The following is a 19793-nucleotide window of genomic DNA, read 5'->3' on the forward strand; positions in this document are numbered from 1 at the left end:
GGTGGGATGCAAAATGATACCACCATTTGGAAAACAGGCCATTATACAAATACCAACCACATAAACTGTAATTTCATTCCTGGGAATCTAGCTAAGAGAAATGAAAGTAAGTGTCTGCACGAAGACTTATACACATACATTTGCAGCAGCTTTATTTGTTAAAACCTATACCAGAAATAATCCAAATATCCATCAAAAGGTGAATGGATCAACAGATTGTGGCATGTCCCTGTAATGGAACAGTACTTATCAATAAAGAGCAAAAAAATACTGATTCATGTAACAACATGGGAAAATTTCAAGATCACTAGGCTGAGGGAAAAAGCTAGACAAGAATACATACTATATGATTTCATTTTTATAAGATTCTAGAAAATGCCAACCAATCTGTAATGATAGAAAGCAGGGCAGTGGTTACCTGCTGATGAGCAGGGGAGGAGAAGATGAGAGAGAGAGAGATTTCCAAGGGGCACAATGACAATCTGGGGGGTAATGAACAATTTTGTGGGTAATGAAATACTCATTATTTTTATTGGGGTGATAGTTTTTGGTATGTGCATATGCTGAAACTCATGGACTTGCACAGTTTATTAAATATATGCAGATTATGCTGTGTCAATTACGTCCCAATAGAGCTGCTATGAAATTAGCAAGCATGAAGCAGAAGGTGGAGGAAGCTATTTGGGGACCTTCCCTGATGCTCCTGGAATTTCAGCAAGTAGACTGTTACCTGCATGCCTATATCCAAGTTTGACCCTATTTTGGTGTAGGAAAAGAGCTAATTATATTCCAGGTTTCCTGTTTAGGAGGCTTCTGAACATGTAATGTATTTATCTCAAATGCACCAACTGTTTCTGTGTTACCTTGCTGTCCCTGGTCCCCAAGAAGGAACTGGCAGTAACCATGGAGCTAAGTTCCTTGTTCCAAATACCAGGGAATCAGGTATGAGGCAGCTTAAAGAGCTCTTATTTTTAATCTTATTTCTCCCCAAAATGAAATATATACCCTGTGTTGATGCTTCGGAACATTGAGAATGAACACAGATGGTAAATCAAATTTAGGGAGGAGGGATGTTCTATGTAACTCCTAAATGCCAACTTTGAAACGCTAGATGGCTCCCCTAATGTATTTTAGATTGGAGTTAAAAATAAGGCTCCTCATCAGTATTATTGCAAAAGATGACAATCGTTTTTCAAGCAACGGACAGTTGCATCTATGTGGGCTCTAGCCGGTGAAGAAAAGGAAAACGCAGTGCAGACTGAATAAAGCACTTTTAGAGATTGGAACTTTTGGCTGTTTCTTATGCTTTGGGGCTAATACACACCACGGGGGACCAGCCTAATGAGCTGTTGCTATTGATGGATTCAGGAAAACATTATGCAAAACGGTCACGTATTATTTTGGAAAAGAAATAGTAAGTGTTTTTAAAAACTAATTTAAAAACATGTACTTGACAGTTAGTGTTGGAGAGTTGCAGAATGTGACCCCCCAAATATGCCCAGAGGAGCTCAGGACATGCCTCCCCAGAACATACCCCTCTGGTCTAGTGTTTATTCTGAGCTGTCGGCTCTTGATAAACAGCAGGGAGAGGCTTCAGCTCCTCCAAACAGAGATCAATTGTCATAGATGGGCTTTCTGGGAGTTTCCCCAACCAAGGAAGACTGACTTGTCACAGTAAAGCAGACTAGAGGTCCACCCCACACCCAGACAGACTTTGTCACAAACTACCGTACCTCCCATCCGTTCTTCTAAGGTCCCATTCATCTTTCCTAAAAATCATTTCCTCTCCCTGAAGAGGCCTACATCCCTCTCCCCTTTCCCTATTAAGATTGTATTTAAGCCTGAATTCTAAGCCACCTTAAGGAGCTAACTCATTTTCCCCTGACTCTCTCCCATATTTATATGATGTTAAGTGTTAATAAACTTCTGGGGTTTTTTTGCCCTTGTTAATCTGTCTTTTATTACAGGGTCTCAAATAAGAACTTGGAAGGCTAGAAGGAGAATTATTTTTCTCCCCTACAGTGTGATAATACTGTTAACAGCAGTAAAAGACCAAATGACCAACCTCAACTCATGCTGAGCCCCAGAGGACGTTTTGGAAGCAGGAATACAGTGCTGAATTTTCTGAAAGGCTGGACATATGCATTGGCTGAAAGGTCAGAGAAATTGATGAAGAAGAAAAAAATGCAGGCTCTGGAATTAGTCATTCTCAAATACTCCTAGATGTGGGGATTTACTTCATTTTTTTATTCTGTAAAATGGATATTCAGTGAATGTTAGTTTGCCATCCCTGCTAATGAATAGACTTCATTCTCTTTGTGTGTATCTAGTAGAAAAATCTATATCTATATTTGCATAGTACCTTATGGTTTGGAAAATGTTTTAATATTTATGAGTGATTTGCAAACTTTTCTTTTTATTTATTTATTTATTTATTTATTTATTTATTTATTTATTTTTAAGATTTTATTTATTTATTTGACAGAGAGAGAGACAGCGAGAGAGGGAACACAAGCAGGGGGAGTGGGAGAGGGAGAAGCAGGCTTCCTGCGGAGTAGGGAGCCCGATGCGGGGCTCGATCCCAGCACCCTGGGATCATGACCTGAGCCGAAGGCAGATGCTTAACGACTGAGCCACCCAGGTGCCCCATAAACTTTTCTTTTTAAGGGAATGCGTTTTTTCTTGAAATGAGCCACTACACAGATACAGAAGATGTAAGAAAATATAAAGGTGGGTTTGCTCTGGTTGAACAAGGGGCGAAGTTTCAACCTTTGCAACGCCCCCACCCATTCCTATACCTTCTTTCCCTCTATATGGGTCTTCTCTATGCAGCACGGTTGAAAACCTCTGCTATTCATTATATCATTTGATCGGATACAGGACTTAAATGGACATTGATCTGATGGAGAATCTTAGAAGCCAAAGGATTATGTTTACACTAAGATCAAATATTTACTTCTAGGAGCTTTTTTCTAAGAGACAGTGTGGTCTGATTGCAGGGAAGGTGCTATGCTGTTGGGCGAAGAGATATTTTCTCCAGCTTGGTCTATATGTCCACTGACGAGACCATGTCTCTGTTTCCATTTTCTTGTCTCTAAAATGGTTATACTAATTAATAGCAACCTCCCTTCTGTTTTCAAGGATACTAAGAAAGGGATCCAAGTTCACTGAATGAATCATTATGCAAAGCTTGAGAGAAATAATGAACCAATTTGAAAATGGATATGGGTAAAGAACTTTCCTTTTATTTTTGACAAGCCAACATTTTCCATGATGCCAGTTTTAATATAAAACTTGGCTAATGACTAACTAATAGCCAAAAGTCTTGGCTAGTGACTAATAAAATTGAGTTATTTTACTTTTGGGATTGCAAAAAAAGGCAATTGCTAGTGGGGTAGCCCACAGGATATTCTTCTGAAGCCAATGAGCCCTTGTTTTCCAAGTAGGGGTAATGTTCTCCCCTCCAGCCCTGTGGGATGGTCTTCCTGGAAAATGGTCTCAGCTCAAGCTTCCTTAAAGCTCTACAAGGATAAGCAGATCTTGCATAAGCTATGATGTTTAAAGCCACATGAAGCCTACAGGTTGCTATGCTATGAGAAGTAGGTTATTCCTATGGCAGACCTTTAGTGATTTGGCCCCGACACCTGCTCCCATTAACTGGAAGATTCGATTTAGTATTTCGGGGCCTGGTTTGTTAGGTCTTGACTGGGCACCGAATCTGAGTGTGAGGATCCAGATTGTTATGGATCAGGAGAATTCCAAAAAAACCTTTTGGGATCAACAGAGGCTTACCGGCCTCCTATTTAGCCAAATGAGGCCTTTTAAAAAAATGACTTTTGTCTTCTATCATCGTCATTTCATTAACAAACTGACATTTAGCTACCCTTACCTCTCCCTGCATGGAGGGAGAATTTAATCTACAGCAAAAGGCAAACTTTACATTTAAAGTTGGCTTTGTGAAAATACTCATGACACGATCTTTGTTTCTCTTGTTTTGTGTCTAATTTTAAGAGCCTTGCCACAGACCAGCGCTTGGGAACGCTAGTGCCAGAGAACCGTGGCATGTTATGGCAGATTCCTAAGGGGTCTATTTCATGTCGAATCAGTGATCCCATTGGGAAAAACAGTTTCAAGGCCTTTGAAGTGGCTAACTATGAAGTTATTAAGACATTAGACCTTCCATGTGTTTGGTGGTGTTCTTGGTGATTGGGAGATCAGAGATAGGAGGAGGCAGAAGGCGTAATCTCCCTCTCCGATCATTGCCTTAGTGCTGGCCCAGGAGGATATTTTGTCTGTGATTCTGCTTAGGGTCACTCATATGACACCTTGGTTAATCCCAGGGGCAGCCTGTGAACAGCTAAAACCTAACAAAAGAGTATCAAAGACCTCAGTAGGAAATTAGGGTCCCCTGTTCAGTCACTCTGTAAGTATCGTAATTATTATCTCTCTTGGTGGGAGAGATAGGGTCCTCCCCACCAAAGATCACTGTCAGTGGCCAGGTTGGCATCAGGAGACATGGGAGTGGGGTTGCCATCATGACAGCGATATAATTCAGACAGAATCAAGGTGAGGTCAGACCGTGCTGGGCAAATAGGAGGGTGGGAGGCAGCTAGGGCTGGCAGGGCAAAGGCACCAGAGGTAGTGAGGGGGGCTTTGGTGAGCACTAAAATAACAGTGACCTCACTGCCCAGAGATAAAAGAAGCTTTGGAAAGCTCCATTTCCAGGATTCCTCTGGTGGGGCCACAGGGCCAAAGACTTTAACAAAATAATAATAAACTTCATTTTTCAAGAGCAGTTTTAGGTTACAGAGAGAGAGCTCAGAAATTATAGAGTTCCCTTGTAAGCCAGTTCCCCCAATCCACAATTTGCCCTATTAATAACATCTTGCACTGGTGTGTGCTGTGGTTGGAAAGTTGGTGGCCCCTGAAATTCATCTGTTGAAAACCTCATGCCCAAGGTGATGGTAGCAGGAGATGGAGCCTTTAGGAGGTGATTGGTCATGAGGGGCCGGGTGAAATGAGCGCCCTTATGAAAGAGGCTCCAGAGAGATCCCTTTCCCCTCCCCCTTTCCCCTTCTGCCATGTGAAGAGACAACCAGAAGTCTGCAACCAGGAGAGGGCCCTCCCCTGACCATGGTGGCACACTCATCTTAGACTTTCAGCTTCCAGAATGTGAGCAATGAATTTCTGTTGTTTAGAAACCACCCAGTCTGGGGTATTTTGTTAAGGCAGAACTGACTGAGACAGTGCGGTCCATTTATTACAGTTGATGAACCAGTATTTATACATTATCATGAACTAAAGTCTATCATTTACATTCGAGTTCACTTTTTGTGTTGTAGGGCTCTCGGGGTTTCAGCCACTGTGTAACGAGACGTACCCACCTATAAAACATCACACAGATGAATAGTCTCTCTGCTCTAAGAATCCCCTGTGACCTACCTACACATCACTCACTTCCTCTCCCTCGAACTCTGGGCAACCACTGATTTTTTTTACTATCTTTATAGTTTTGCCTTTTCCAGAATGTCATGCAGTTGGAATTACAGAGTTTATAGATGGTCAGAATGACTTCTCTCATTTAGCCACATGCATTTAAGTTCCCTCCATGTTTTTCTTAGCTTGGTGGCCCCTTCCTTCCTTCTTTAAATTATTTTAAATTGTGGTAAAATATATATAATATATTTTTATATATGTTATATGTTATATTTATATACATATATAATTATTTATATATTACATATATAATATATATTATATAAATAATTTATATGTTATATATAACTTATATAATGTAATTATATATATATAATATATAAAGGTTACCATTTTAGCCATTTTTAAGTGTACGGTTTAGTGTGTGCAACCATCACCACTTTCTTATTTTGCAAAACTGAAACCCTGTACCCATTGCACTATAACTCCCCATTCCCCACTAGTCACCAGTCCCCCAACAAACACCATTCTACTTTTTCTCTCTATTAATCTGACTACTCTATGTGCCACGTACAGGTGGAACCACAGAGTATTTTTCTTTTTGTGTCTGGCTTAGTTCACTTAGCCCGATGTCCTCAAGGTTCATCCATGTTGTCGCAAATGTCCGAATGTCCTTCCTTTTTAAGACTGAATACTATTCTGGGCGCCTGGGTGGCTCAGTCGGTTAAGCGACTGCCTTCGGCTCAGGTCATGATCCTGGAGTCCCGGGATCGAGTCCCGCATCGGGCTCCCTGCTCGGCGGGGAGTCTGCTTCTCCCTCTGACTCTCCCCCTCTCATGCTCTCTCTCTCTCAAATAAATAAATAAATCTTTAAAAAAAAAAAGACTGAATACTATTCTACTGCATGTATACCACATTTTGTTTGAATGTTTATCTAGTCACCTATCCATGGATACTTGGGTGACTTCTATCCTTTGGCTAATGCGAAAAATGCTGCTATGAATATGAGTGTGCAAATATCACCTTAAGACCCTGATGCTGGGTCATATTGTTTTATTTTTAATTAACTAATATTTTTTTTTTTTAGAGAAAGAGAGAGAGCGTGCACGTGTGAGCTGGGGCGGGGGTGGGGGCAGAGAGGTAGAAGGAGAGGGAGAGAGAGAATTTTAAGCAGCCTCCATGCTCAGTGCAGAGCCCAACTCGGGGCTTGATCTCATGATGCTGAGATCATGACCTGAGATGAAATCAAGAGTCAGACGCTTAACCGACTGAGCCCCCCAGGCGCCCCTACTTTTACTTTTTTGAGCAACATCACACTGTTTTCCATAGTGACTGCACCTCTTTACACATCCACCAACAGTACACAAGTATTCCAATTTCCCCACATCTTTACAAACACTTGTTCTTTTCTGTTAAAAAATTTTTTTAAAATAGTAGCCATCTTAACAGGTGTGATATCATAAGGGTACCTCATTATCATGAATAGCTCATTTCTCTTTATCTCTGAATAATATTTCATTGTGCATAGATGTACCATAGTTTGTCTACCCCTTCACCCACTGAAGGACATCTTGGTTGCTGCCAAGTTTGGGCAATTATGAATGGGCTGCTATAAACATTTGTGTGCAGGGGTTAGTGTGGACATACATTTAAAGTTCATTTGGAAAAATACCAAGGAGCATGATGGCTGAAGCATATGGTAAGACTATGTTTAGCTTCATAAGAAACCCCAACTATCTTCCAAAGTGGCTGTGCCATTCTGTATTTCCACTCATTAACATTGTTACCCATATCCCTTGACTGTCCTGCTCTTGGCTGGCGTGTTCTGGAAAAGAAAAGCTGCAGATGGATCACTGACAACTGGAAAAATCTTATTTTTATGCTCCTTCAACATAACCTTCAATCAACCAGTCCTCTGGAGAGTGAATTTGGACTGAACTGAGGCAAAAATTACTTGGCTTTTGGTTCTGGCTGCCAGAATCCATTTTCTGTAGAGATTAAAGTATATTAAGGAAATCAGAATTTGAACACTCCCCAAAATAAAACTCACAATGCTGAGCTGAAGGTACAAATCAGTTAAGTGCTAATATTCTTTTCTAGTACACTTTCTATGCTATTAATATTGGGTACATTTCAATGTTTGGGGCCCTTTGTTTCACAGAAATTTATTTATTTTTCAGATAAGGGAAGATAGTAAAGGGCTCTTCCCGAAAGTTTGAGTCCGGAACTCAGAATTTAAAAATATCAGCCTCTTTGAGAATGTTCAGAATTGTTTTTATAGGTAGGATTTCAAAATTAAAATGACTCTTACTAGGTACATTCGCAACAGAAATGAATACATATGTTCACCAAAAGACCTGTAAGAGTTCTCAGATGACTGTATGTAATAATCCAAAATAAACAGCAATCCTAATGTCCGCCAATGGTAGAATGGATAAGTCAAATGTGGCATCTTCATACCATGGAATCCTATGTGGCGAAAGGAATGATCGAACTGCAAATACACAGTGCAACTGGATACCATTCTGTTTTAATTACTATAGCTTCATACTGTACATATCTTCCAGCACAAACCTACCCTCATTTTTCTTCCTTATGTATGAAGGTACAGAGCAGTTACTATCTTAGTACACTTTAGTCATTGACATTCACTCTGGCCATGTCCCCGTGAGTGTGTGTGTGTATGTGTGTGTGTGTGTGTGTGAGATACACATGACTTATTTTGATGGGTGTTGGGGATATAAAGGAGTTTAACATGAAATACCAGCTCTGATGGACTTTACGCTACTGAGCAGAAAAGATGTATTGTCAGAAAGTGTAAAGAACTAACTGCATGTGTTAAATCACAAAGCAAAACTGTGGTAAGAAAGAGGTGTTGTAAGATAATGACCTTCTGTTAAAGTACTAAGTGCCCTCCGACACTGACTTTTCTGCCTCCCCCTTCCACATTTAATGATTCCACCTGGATCATCCAGGACAATTTCCTTATTTTTAGGTAAGCTGATTAACAGCCTTAATTCCATCTGAAACCTTAATTCTTCCTTGCCATGTTGATGGTTAGCTTTATGTGTCGGCTTGGCCTGGCTATAGTACCCTGTTATTCAATCAAAACCCGTTTCTAGGTGTTGATGGAAGGTATTTTGTAGGTGTGCTTCGCATCTAGAATCAGTCGATCTTAAGGAGATTACCCTCAGTAATTTGGGTGGGCCTCATCCCATCAGTTGAAAGATCGGAAGCAAACACTGAAGTTTCCCTGAAGAAGAGGAAATTCTGCCACGAGACTGCAGTATCAACTTCTGCCTGAGATTTTGGACTTGCTACCCCTGACAACTGTGTGAGCCAATTCCTTGAAATGAATTTCTCTCTCTCTCTTTCTCTGCCATATATATATGTGTGTGTGTGTGTGTGTATACACACACATATATTTATACATAAAATAACATATAATTAAAATATTATATTAAAATTATATTAAAATATAATTTAAAAAATATAAAATAATATATAAAAAGATGTATTATTTTATATATATATATATTTCCTCCATATGAGGCAGAATAATGGTCCCCCCAAAGATGGGGCTATGTATGTATTGTGTCACATCCAGCTACCAAGTTTGATATTTTCCCTGTATTCAGGGAGATACCATTGAAGAGATTTGAATAGGAACTGATGTGGTGAAAGGTTACTTTTACAATGGTGCGTTGGTTATATGGAAAGAGAGACACCAGAAAAAGGTAGAAACAAATCTACATATGAGATAATGTGGTTCTGGGTCAGAGTGGGTGGTCCTGGGAATGAAAAATGGGGTAAGGTTTTTCAAAGACTTTGGAAATAAAAATGAGTAAAGGTGCAATTAATTTTATATGGAGGTAGAGGGTAGGGCAGAAAAGGGATTTTGAGCCAGAGTCACACTGAGAAAGAGATTCAGCTAAGGTACAGCAACCGTGCCAGGAATTTAAGTAGGTCACATTTAATACAAAGAATTGTTACCTAGGGGCACCTGGGTGACTCTGTAGGTTAAGCGACTGACTTTTGATTTTGGCTCAGGTCATGATCTCAGGGTGGTGAGCCACAAACCCGCCTGGGGCTTGTGCTGGGCATGGAGCCTGCTTGAGATTCTCTCTCTCCCTCTGCTCCTCCCCACCCATCTCTCCCTCCCTCTAAAAAAAAAAAAAAGAATTGTTACTTAGTAAAAAGGCAGTTCCCTAGATGAAATAAAGCCCTAGTGGAGTACGCAGAGAGCAAACACAGAAAGCAGCTACTACAGCTATGAAGGAGGGAATGTGAGCAAGAAAAGAACTTAGAAGAAGAGATCCCTGCCCTCCACCAGTTTGGATCCAGTCCTCTTTGGTGAGGGCATGAAAGCCACAAAGCAGTCCCGGGGACAGGGGACACGCCCCGGGGGTCTGGGCAGCAGCTGGTCTGAGGCTGCGGAGGTGAGCGCTGCAGAGGAGGGGACAGTCCCCGCCTCCTGCTTCGCCAGGCAGTGTCCCTCCGGCGCCCCCTGTTGGCCAAGCCAAACATCGAGCTAAGTGGCGGAGGAGGAACATCTCCAGGGGCCAATTCCAGTGTTAAAAAGCCGGGCAAAGAAAGGCGGATTTGGAGCTAAGGCAACCAATGAGGAACGAGCACAACTTCCTCTAGATGAAACCTTGCTTAAAAAATAGTAAATAATTAAGAACACAGATGATATTTCTTTGTTCCTATGCCTTGCTTTTCACTAAGAAGTAGTGATAGTATTGCATCACAGTAAAATCCTGACTTTTATATACCTCTGGGGACAAAGAGTGGAAAATGAAAGCAGGCCAACTTTACTAAAAGAGAATTGGAACCGGAAGAAGGTGAGACGACTAGAAGCAGAGCACTTGGTGAGTCACGGGGAGAGCAGGACACAGCTCACCGTGTAAAACATCTTTCATTATTTCCTACATCACTTATGCTGTTTGTATGATGGGAGGAGGGAACAAGTGTGAGTTGATTTAATATGTGACAAAAGGAGGGAAAAGCTGGCGTGCTGGCTCCTTCTTCATGTGCGGGGGCTGCTGGGGGGAAAGGCAGCTTCTCTCTCCCTTGATCGCCTTTCCAGTCGTTGGCCATCTGTCTCTTCGAGTCTCCTCTTCTCCAGGTCAGATACGGATGGCACCTCCAGAAGACATGGACCCCACGTTGCTGTTCATCATGTGGCCTCGGTCCAAACTGTTCACTTCCTTGAAACATACTTTCTATATTTGTAAAATGGAGGGTTGTGAGAGGTGGAGATTTCTAAGAGTCTCTTGTCGCTGTTGAAGCTTCTAGTAAAAAACATCGCCTTGTTATAGTCCTTTCTAGCTCATGAACGGGCCATATTATGCCTACAACTGCCTCATAGCATGATGTCTGGAACTAAACTCCTGCATCTGGGGCCCAAGTGAGGTGTGCGGGAAGCTCCCAGGTTAGATGTTTTCAAGAACTTTTTGGAAAACACAGCATACTTTCTGAGCATGTTGGGTTCAGCTCTGTTTGGCTTCTTTTGCCCATAATATACACAGAAAAGGAGAACAGATAGTATAATACAGAATTAAAGATGGAGCGGCCCATCAGTCTCCATCATGGAGTGTAAATTTTCTTATTTGCGGAGTCATCCAGCTCAGTCCTGTGGCCATCTGTGTACTCAGAAGACGCTGGTTGAAGTAAGTGGATTATGCATGTTTCCATTTCTGGTAGTTCCTTTTTTTTTTTTTTTTAAAGACTATTTGGTCTAGAAAAGTTAGATGGTGTTTCGGCTTGAGCCTCATAACTTTCATAACTTGACGGAAGTCATAAGAAACTTTGGATCATATTTGTTAATTTTCACATTCGAAACTTCTATTTTACTCCACACGACGAAAGGGAGTAAGGTTTGATTCTTGCTCACGAGCTCCACAAGCAACTTGTGGAGAATGCAGAGTACCGATCTGTAAATTGGAAGAAGGAATGTATTGGACAAGCAGATCGCAGAATGTCTACCATATGATACCTGAGATACCATTGAAGAGATTTGAATGGGAAGTGATGTGGTGAAATATTACTTTTTACAAAGAGGTACTCTAGCCCCCCTTGGAGGAAGCCTCTGTCCACAGTCATTGATGAAAGGGGAGGCCAGTGGGCATGGTGTGATCGCATCCCCACCTCCCGCCCTACTCCTGTTATGGAGCAAGAATGGGAATTTAACCTAAGGACTGCCATTCAATAAGCTGGTCAAACTTCCCCTCATCACAGAGAAAGTTTGCTGAAACCCAAAGGTTATTATGAAAAATGAGGTATGGGAAACTCCTGATGGGCTGGGTTCTAGGTAAAGTCAAGAAGGAGTCATGGAAATGGTGAGTCAAGAGAAGTTAAGTGGTAGAGAAAGGACAGACAGAGTAAATAGAAAGAACCAGCCGGTGGACCAGAGGGAAAAGAGGTCCTAAGATTCAGAGCACTCTCAAAAACCTGGTGGTCCGGTTGTGTTCTACCTGCTATAAATATTCTAAAAGCATACACTTGGCAGAACTCCAGTGTCAAATATTGCTAAATTGCTGATATTTACGGTAACCAGATAAACGTGGTGTCTCTCCCCCCACCCCCCCGTCTCCCTTCAATCCTAGCTGGACACCTAATACCATCTGACTTAAAAATTTTTATTATTATTATTTTTACTTTTCTGAAAGGAGCTCTCCTGCCCCATTCTCAACTATTCCAGTCCTTTGCCTAGCTGCCTTCCTTCTACCTTAATAGATAGTCTTATCTTCTTAGTTGAGACAATGAGGGCCCTTAGTATTCTCTTCCTGAAACTTGTCTATGCTTGATAGTGTATCTTATATGTACTTATGAGGTATATATGAAGTTTAATATATATATGTTTTAATATTATAAATTTGATAATTTATAATGTCTATGTATCACATCTAATATTTATGCTGTGATGTAATTATGTAATTAGATTTTATAATCTCTCTATTTTGTGATCATATATCCTTTTGAAATGTTATTCTTTTTATAATGTTTATTATATAGAGAACTGTGTTAATCACTGTCTAGCTGAAGGCTGTTTCTCTAGGACAAGAGAGAGGGGGTGGGCGGATGTTGGAGGGACAAGTCCACCACTCAGAAGGATTTACACACCGAATGGAAAACAAAGAGACAGAGATTAACATCCACATTCTGAAAGCAATAACCCAGCACAGTGCTCAGTAAATGGCTTGGTAAAAAATTTCATTTTATTTCCTGAATAAGCATCAAATCCACCAGATGGGGCTCTAATGTTCTTTTAGTTCAACGATGGAAAATTCCAAGCATTTACTATTATCTTTAGAGAAAGAAAATATATTTCCCACATTAAAAGAATTTGCTTGAGATAGGGTTATGCCTTAATAAGCATTATCATTGTTTAGTATCTTTTAATGTTATAAGGTGATTTATATAGAAAGTGGCCAATTTGCTGAAAATTGAGGCAAATAGTCAAATTAAATCAATTTAAGTAGTTCTGAGTTAAATCCTTTTGCAAGCCTTCTTTTAGGAAACAAGGACATATTTCACACACAAGTAGATGTATATTGCTACAGGACTATTCCATCTTTGGAGTCACTGACATTATTTAAAATGTGAATTGTTTAAAATGATATTAAATCATTGTGAAATTTATCACAGCAGCAATATACTCAGCCCAGTCCAGCTATTTTGATAGGTTATGCTTTAAGTGTTAGAAATTGAGATTTATTTATTTATTTATTTTTTTTTCAGGGCAGGGATGTGTGCTCTCCAAAGAAAACATTTTGCTTCTATTTTTCTGAGGTTTGGATTTGGAAATCTGAGTCTCTTCTTGGACTCCTTTCTCCATGACTCATAACTTTTGTTCAGTCTGGAAAGAATGCCAACTTGGGAGCTACATCTGAATTTTGACTGAGAGAGTGGTTGGGTCAAAATCACAATCTTGAGACAGAGCTGGGTTGGATCCATAATGTCATTCAGTGGGAAGAGCCCTGTGTTAGGACCAGGAGCCAGGCTCTCATGCAGCCTCAGGCCAGCCAGTCATGAAGGACCACCCGCACTGGTGACGAAGATGATTGCTGACACTCATCCAACGTGTCTACATGTTAACCATTTTGTCCTCCTTCCATTGGCTTCCTGGGTCTGGCTGGAGCTCCCTTTGGGAAGGCCAATTCTCCAGAGAAGGTGGCAGCTGAGAGCCCAGCAGCCGACACGCACAGCAGCGTGGGGGACGGGTGCACATCTGTCCTTTTTTGTCGCTAGGGTCACTGGCTGCCCAGCCCCACGAGGACTCACGGGACAGTGATACCTCCTGGAGCTGAGCAACGCCACACCCACAGCCCTGTTTGTACTAATCTTCTAAAAGGGAAAGTGGTGTAGATTGTAAAGATTAGTGAACTTGTATTTCCAGTGTTTGAATTCCAGGAAAACTGTAAGTACATAAACAGTCTAAATTGGCCCCAATGGAGTTAGTTGCCTTTTTTTTCCTCACATTTGTAGCTGAAACATTAGAAGTATCAAATATACATGCTTGTTTAGAGCATTAGATGTATTTGTCACGTCTGGTGCCATGGCCAGCGATGGGAAGGATTTCTGAGGAAGCTCCAGGGGGTAAGAACCCACAGTCCCCGCGCCCCCCTCCCACCTTTGGAGTGGGGCTGGCTCAGTCTACTGCTGGTGAGGCCAGTCGGGGAGACAAAAAGCAAGTTCTGGAAGGCATGATGATTACCTAGCGTCAAGGGCCTCTTAGAGGCTGGAAGCTCTGTGAGAAATACCTTCCAGGGATTCTCTCTGACGTGTCCATCATCAGAGCATGCAGGCATCATCATCACACCCAGTTTACAAGTGAAGATATGACCTGCCCCAGGGCAGGCTGCCATGACAATAGACAGGCATTCGGCGCTGGTGGGCTTGTTCTGGGAAATAAGAGGGTGCTCATGAGAAATGAGCTGCTGAGGAGCAGACAGCACTCAGAGATCTTCCAAGAAGGCAGACGACCTCAGGGAACTCATCAAGGTGATGAGAGAGAAAGGAATCACGTTTATTGAGCACTTATTACGTAGCAGACTCTGACACGTGTAGAGAACAGCTCATGGGTAGTGAGGAAGGACACAGGCTTTGGGATCAGAGGACCAGAGTTCGCATCCCAATTCAGTCATTTCCCAAGCTGACTGTTCTGAGCACGTTCCTGAGTTCTCTTGAAAGAAACCTATAAGCCTCAGTTTTTAACCTTTACAGTGGAAATGCGTTTTCCCAGTGTCACAGAGCATTTCGAAAGATCAACTGACCACTTGCATAAAGTGCTTATTTCACAGGTAGGAGGGAGCCACTTCCCAAGATTACAGAGTGGGTACAAGGTGGAAAGGGAAGACTGGCCCGGGTCTCTCTGACTTTGGGCTCCCCGGATTGCAATACACGGTCGAGATGAAGCAAAGAGGAGACGTGGTTGAAGGGGTGAGCTCATGCCCATACAGTCGCTCCCCCTCTCTGGCCACAGCTCTTCTCCCACTGTTGACTCTACTTCTTGAACATGCCAGGCTACCTCCAGCCTTCGAGTGTTGGCAGTAGCTCGAATGCAAATTGGAATTCCATTGTCCTGGCTCCTGCTTGACTCACTCCCTTACCCCCTTTATATGCTTGCTGAGATTTTACCTTCTCATGAGGTCTCCCCTTCCCAGCCTGACCACCCGTGGAATTCTCAATATACTTTTTCTTCTTTCCAGATGCTCCAAGGGGGCAAGGATCCTTGTCTGTTTTCTTCCCCTCCACTGATGTATCCCTAGTGCCCAGAAGGGTGCATGAGACTTAGTGACCAGTTAATAGACATCTGATGAATACAATGTTGAATGAGTGAGCAAATGGAGGGAGGGATGAAGAAAGTTCAGAGAAAGATGAGCCCTAAGACTAGGAGGACTTTTGAGTACTGAATTTTGAGCCTGAAGTTGTTAGGACAATATAAAGCTCAGTTACTTAAACTGTAGTTCAAGGTCACATTGACCAGAAGCCAGCTTGAATTTCTGCCGAGTTGTGTAGTATTGAACTAGAACTTCTCACCCCTGCGTGAGAGTCAGGGCTAGCCCCAGGTTTCAAACATCTTTTCATTTATCCAGTCCGTCAACAAATACGTAGTGATACCTCTATGGTCCAGGCACATGGGAAGGGGATTGGGTCTTAGGGATACAAAGATGCATAAAACACTGTCCCAGCCCTGCTGGAGCTCTCAGTCTAGGGCAAGAAACAATTACAGATCATTATGTTAAAAATTAATGAGGTTAAGTGTGGTGACAGAACTTGTACTAGGATTGGTGTGTCCTGGGATCACAAGCTGAGTGAGGCAGGTGGGTGGACAAAGCAGGCAAAAGTTGGTGCTCTGAGGAGGCCAAGAAGTTGGTTTTCTTTCGCATTGATATCCTTTAAATATTTGCTTGACTGAGGGGCACCTGGGTGGCTCAGTCGTTAAGCATCTGCCTTCGGCTCAGGTCATGATCCCAGGGTCCTGGGATCGAGCCCCGCATCGGGCTCCCTGCTCGGTGGGAAGCCTGCTTCTCCCTCTCCTGCTCCCCCTGCTTGTGTTCCCTCTCTCGCTGTATCTCTCTCTGTCAAATAAATAAATAAAATCTTTAAAAAAAAAATATTTGCTCGACTGAATTTCAGTGAAACTGGACAAACTTTTTCAAGGTATATAAAACCATTTGCACTTTATTTAATAAAATAAGTGACTTGTTCCCAGTAAATAGCACAGTGCCATGCAATATTTTGTTTTAGATGATCAGCTGGCTGCAATTGCATACATATGCCAAAAATACCGAACAGAGACAGGCTGGGACGAGTAAGAAGTGTTTATTTTAATTCTCACTTAGGAATGCTGTTTAATTTGATGGGAGAGGAACAATGTACACTTCACCCATTAATACATAACAGGAAACCAGAGTTGACTGGCACCATGTCGACTTTTTTCTGTAGTTTTTTTTTTTTTTTAAGTTTTATTTACTTGTTTTACAGAGAGAGAGACAGCGAGAGAGGGAACACAAGCAGGAGGAGTGGGAGAGGGAGAAGCAGGCTTCCCGAGGAGCAGGGAGCCCGACGCAGGGCTCGATCCCGGGACCCCAGGATCACGACCCAGGGCAAAGGCAGACGCTTAACCGATTGAGCCACCCAGGCGCCCCAGTTGTTTTGATAGGCCTTATTGATTGGGTTCTGGGCTGCAGCCTGGCTGATCCATCTTAGCTGCGATCTTGCCATGTCTTCCTTGAGCCTCAGTGTTTTTTTGTTTTTGTTTTTTTTGCCTGTAAAATGGGTTTAATAATTAGCTCAAAGGATTGTTAAGAGAACAAAATACTGTTTGTGCCAGTTTTTATGTTTTCTTTAAAAGTTGTGGTAAAAAGCACATAACATAAAATTTGCCATTTTAACCATTTTTAAGCGTACAGTTCAGTAGTGTTAAGTATATTCACATTGTTGTGAAACATCTTCAGAATTTCTCATCTTGCAAAACTGAAACTCTGTCCCCATTAAACAGCAACTCCCCATTGCTCCCTTCCCCAGCCCCTGGCAACCACCACTCTCCTTTCTGTCTCTATGAATTTGATTACGTTAGATACCTAGTATTAGTGGAATCATACGGTATTTGTCTTTTTGAGACTGGTTTACTTCACTAAGCATGATGTCCTCAAGGTTCATCCATGTTGTAGCCTGTAATAGGATTTCCTTCCTTTTTAAGGCTAATACTCCATTGGATGTATACACCAGATTTTATTTATCGATGCCTCTGTCGATGGACATTTGGGTTTGCTTCCACCTTTGGGTGATTGTGAATAGTGCTGCAATGAACATGGGTATACAAATGTCTTGTTGGAGACCCTGCTTTCAATTCCTTCGGGTGTATCCCCAGAAGTGGCATTGCTGGGTCAGATGGTCGTCCTATTTTTAGTTTTTTTGAGGAACGGCCATGCTATTTCCACAGAGGTTGCATTGTTGTATATTTCTGCTGACAGTGCACAAGGGGTTCAATTTCTTCACATCCTCACCAGCGCTTACTTCTTATTTTTTTGATAATAGCTTTTGTTTGTGCCAGTTTTAGAAATCATGCTGAGTCATTCGTGTGAGATACAGAATTCAAAAATGAGTGCAAATGTTTGTATGAATTTATTTTATAAAAATATAAATGTAAACCATGTATTTGTATAAATATAAATACATAGATCAATAAAAGGGTGGATATTAAGGCAAACTGGGCTGGGTGGCCATAGTAAGCATGTTTTCAACATTAACTCATGTATACTGAGTGCTTGTTACATATATGTTTTAATCATAGCAAATTTAAAAAGGATAACAAGGGTGCCTGGGTGGCTCAGTCGTTAAGCATCTGCCTTCGGCTCGGGTCATGATCCCAGGGTCCTGGGATCGAGCCCCCCATTGGGCTCCCTGGTCGGCAGGGAGCCTGCTTCTCCCTCTCCGACTCCCCCTGCTTGTGTTCCCTTTTGTGTTACCTCTCTCGCTGTGTCTCTATCAAATAAGTAAATAAAATCTTTAAAAAAAAAAATAAAAAAACCAATAACAAATTCCATGTTTATGTAAAAGAAATTAAACCAGTTCAAAATCATATCAAGTAATGTGCAAAAGTCTTCAGTATGCTCTACACTTCCTAGCTCCTGCCACGCTTTCAAAACTCCACTTCCTAATAGCAGCCATTGAACAAAACTTTGCTCTACCCTTTTAGATACCTTCTATGCCTATATCTATATTCACATTCCTTTTTTGGGGGTGGATATTACTATGTGTATTTTTCATTAAGAATTTCATTTCTTTTTTATTTTTAAAAACTTTTATTTTTTAGAATTTTTATTTTTTATTTAAAGATTTTATTTATTTGAGAGAGAGCAAGAAAGCATGAGTAGGGAGGGCAGGGTGGGCAGAGGGAGAGGGGGATGCAGACTCCCTACCAAACAAGGAGGCTGACACAGGGCTTGATCTCAGGACCCTGGGATCATGACCTGAGCTAAAGGCAGATGCTTAACTGACTGAGCCACCCAGGTTCACCCGGAGTTTCATTTATTTTTAAAAAATATTTACCCCCAGCTTTATTGATATATAATTGACATATAACACTTCAAGGTGGATAATGTGATGATTTGGTATATGTACATATTGTGAAATGCTTACCACACAAGGTGAGTTAACACATTGTTACCTCCCATAGTTACTAGTCTGTGTGTGTGTGTGTGTGTGGTGAGAACATTTAAGATCAAATTTCTTAACATATATCAAATATATGATTACTGTGTTGTTAACAGTAGTCACTGCACTGCACATTACATTCCCAGAACTTATTTATCTTACAATTGGAAGTTTGTACCCATTGACTAGCACCTCCTGATCCCACCCCGCCCCCCCAAGCCCTGGCAATGCTTTTTCGTATGAGTTTGGCTTTTTGAGATTCCACATATAAATGAGATCATACAGTATTTCTCTTTCTTTGTCTGACTTATTCATTAAAATTTTTTAAATGTGAGTATTTTATTCAATTGAAATATTTTTTTGGTAACTGGTGGTTGTCTGTATTATATCCAACTTAAAATTATTACTGCGGATGTGATTATTCATATTAGCATTTGAATTTATATAGTCTTAAATCTTGCAAAGGGATTGCTCCTGCCTGTGAGAAGTCATGAGTCATGTCTTGGTAATGCAGAGCAGCTAGACAAAATGGTCCTCCAAGAGTCATTTCCAGCATCTTGTTTTTTTTTTTTTTTTTATCACGTGGAATGGTTAGGATAGGTTCTTTCCCGGCCAAAGATGCAGCTCTTATTTTAGTGAGTGCAATGGTTAATAAGAGTTTAAGTTTTCATATATAAAAAAATGTGGGTTCAAGTCTGGTTCTCTTTAATCTCTTTGGATCACCTTATATTCTTTCATTCATTCATTCATAAGTGTCTGCCATGTACCAGACACCGTTTTTTGTCCTGAAGATGCAGTAGAGAGGAACACAGAAGTTAAATGTCTTTTCTCATAGGGCTTACATTCTAATACGGAGAGACAAACAATAAACAAAATCCAAATCCACTTTTAAACCATATTTTTAAACTATTTTAATGTTACTTTCTATGTTCAATTCTGGCTTTGAGGGTGTCTGTGCTGTCTTCCTGGTACAGCATAAAAGCAATATCCCGCACATATTCTTGATTCACCTCTTGGGTTAGCAATGCTTCATCAAACTGTGACTAAACCAGCATCTGCTTTATTTGCCTATGGCAAAAATAATCATATTACCATTTAGTTTTCTGATATGACTAGAAAACTGACCATAAAATATTAGATTCATGATATAGTGTATACCTTTGCAATTCTATGAATTCTATAACATCTAA

The 19793-nt window shown here is 41.1% G+C and overlaps 1 long non-coding RNA gene across 2 annotated transcripts; it reads left to right on the forward strand.

Moving 5' to 3' along the window:
- Window positions 1-9705: 9705 nt before the first annotated feature.
- On the forward strand, window positions 9706-13880 carry LOC135363817 (uncharacterized). 2 transcript variants are annotated; one of them, XR_010409940.1, is made up of 2 exons: window positions 9706-10307; window positions 13180-13880. It is a non-coding gene; the product is annotated as an uncharacterized LOC135363817 (long non-coding RNA). The 2 variants fall into 2 exon arrangements; XR_010409939.1 differs by lacking the exon at window positions 9706-10307 and adding an exon at window positions 10320-11108.
- Window positions 13881-19793: the final 5913 nt, after the last annotated feature.

This window comes from Mirounga angustirostris, unplaced genomic scaffold (assembly GCF_029215605.1).
Source record: "Mirounga angustirostris isolate CCGP_5_RB_7025 unplaced genomic scaffold, mMirAng1.0.hap1 SCAF_3, whole genome shotgun sequence".
Lineage (NCBI taxonomy): Eukaryota > Metazoa > Chordata > Mammalia > Carnivora > Phocidae > Mirounga > Mirounga angustirostris.